Here is a 2,558-nt window from a genome sequence, read left to right as displayed (position 1 = left end):
TCAAAAAGGAAATTCAAAATCTACTGGACATCGGGATGATCTATCCAATTTCTAACAGTAATTGGGTTAGCCCAATTCACGTAGTACCCAAGAAAACTGGTATGACTGTAATAAAAAATGCAACAGGAAATTTAATTCCCACTTGAGTCTAAAATAGGTGGAGAATCTATATAGATTACAGGAAGTTGAACTCTTTAACTCGAAAAGACCATTGTCCACTTCCTTTTATTGATCAAATGTTAGAACGTTTAGCGAGAAAAATTCACTATTGTTGTCTTGATAGTTATTCAGGTTTTTTCCAAATTCCAGTGGCACCGGAGGACCAAGAAAAAACAATGTTTACATGTCCCTTTGGCATATTTGCCTACAGACGGATGCCGCTTAGACTTTGCAATGCACCAGCCACATTTCAGAGGTGTATGGTAAGTATATTTTTTGACTATGTCGAGACAATAATTGAGGTATTTATGGATGATTTTATAGTTTATGGTAATTCTTTCAATGAATGTCTGTCAAACCTCGTTAAAATTTTAGAGAGATGCTTAGAATTTAATCTAATTCTTAATTATGAGAAATATCATTTTATGGTAGATAAGGGATTGATTTTAGGCATATTGTTTGGGCTGAAGGGATTATGGTCGATAAGGCCAAAACTGATGTTATCAACTCCCTTCTATACCCCACAACTATGAAGGAAATCCGTTAATTTCTTAGTCATGCATGTTTTTACAGGCACTTTATTAAGGACTTTTCTAAGATTTCACAACTGCTCTGCTATCTCTTACAAAAAGATAAAGAGTTCCAATTTGATCAGCGTGTAAAGATGCGCTCGACACTCTCAAACAAAAGCTTGTTTTAGTTCCTATAGTATAGCCGCCAAATTGGGACTACCCTTTCAAGCTCATGTGCAATGCAAGCAACTGATGGTAATGAAACTAACTAAAAATTCAACTAAGACAAGCGTACCTATCGAACAGTAGTATAGCTATGGTGAGACTGAGAATATCGTATCCACGAGGACTAAAAGTACTAGTAATTACTATCTTTAAACTAAAACTAATTATCTAATTAACTAAGATTATGACAGAGATTAAAGTTGGAAAATACTTTTTAGAAAAGCAATGGAGAAGACAATACCCAAGGAAGAATTCACCTAGACTTCACTTATTACTTCTGAATTAGATGATTTATTCACTTGACTTAATCCGTAGAAATCCCTAGTTTATGTTATTATCTCTCTCGAGACTAAAAACAACTGACTCTAGGTTGATAAATTGAAATCTCTTTCTATTTAAAACCCTTATTGTCGCATTAACTCTGTCTATGGATTCCCTTATTAGATTTGACTCTAATCTGACAGATTTATGTCGTCTTATCTCTAGAATTGCATGCAACTCCGCTTAATTATGAATGATCTACTCCTAACTAGGGACTTTTGCTCCGTTGAATAAGCACATCAAAAACCTAAATTCATATCCTGGAATATTAAAGCAATGGTTAAAACTCACAATTAAGAATAAAAACAATTATTTACCATATAATTCAAATAGTAATAAGATTCGTCTTAGGTTTCATCCCCCTTAGGTATTTAGGAAGTTTAGTTCATAATAATGGAAAACATCTCAAAATTGGGAAAACAACAAAACATAAAGAAACCCAAAGAACTTCTAGGGAAATTAAATAGAGATCTTTAGTCTTGAAGTAGATCCTGCTTCCGAGCTGATTCCGATGGCAGTCCTTGAGTATTTTCTACCTCCCACTCTGCGTGTCCCCCTTTTAATCCTCTTCTAGGGTGTTTATATAGACTTTGGAATGCTTCAAAACCCTCAAAATTAGCCTTTTCCGAGTAGAATTAGACTTGGGCTCGACAGAGACACGGCTGTGTACCACGCCCGAATGAAGGTCCTCAGGTCGTGTGCAATTCTGACTTAATTTTTAGTCGACACGGCCATGACACATGGACGTGTGGCCTACCCGTGTGTATCACACGGGTGTGTGGTTTACCCGTGTAAAAATGCATAGGCTGTGTGAAATATTGAAATTAAACGATTAGGGGCATCAAATTCACTAAATATTATGATAAATCATCCAAAAATATGCCAGCCATGGGATAAAAATATGTATATATTATGGTTTATCAGCAATCAAAGTGTAGAAGTTATCCTTGGGCAAAGAATTGGGAAGGAACTTCACGTCATATTCTACACCTCTAAAATACTAGATGCTGCCCAGCATAATTACTGAACTACTGAAAAAGAATTAGTAGCTATTGTTTTTGCTTTGGAAAAAATTAGATAGTATTTATTAGGCACTAAAGTTATTGTTTTTTCTGACCATGCAGCGTTAAAATATTTGATCGGGAAAAAAGAGGCAAAATCTAGGTTAATTCGATAGATTCTTCTCTTACAAGAATTCAATCTCAAGATCAATGACAAGAAAGGAAGTGAGAGCTCAGTAATTGATCATTTGAGTCAATTCCCTTTTCAAAAGATGAAACACCTCTTAAAGATAACTTCCTAGATAAAAGTCTTTTGTTAACTTAGACAGTTTACCCATGG

Source organism: Gossypium hirsutum, chromosome A09, assembly GCF_007990345.1.
Source record: "Gossypium hirsutum isolate 1008001.06 chromosome A09, Gossypium_hirsutum_v2.1, whole genome shotgun sequence".
NCBI classification, from domain to species: Eukaryota; Viridiplantae; Streptophyta; class Magnoliopsida; order Malvales; family Malvaceae; genus Gossypium; species Gossypium hirsutum.
The sequence above is the reverse complement of the archived record's forward strand: the minus strand, read 5'-3'. Positions refer to the sequence as shown.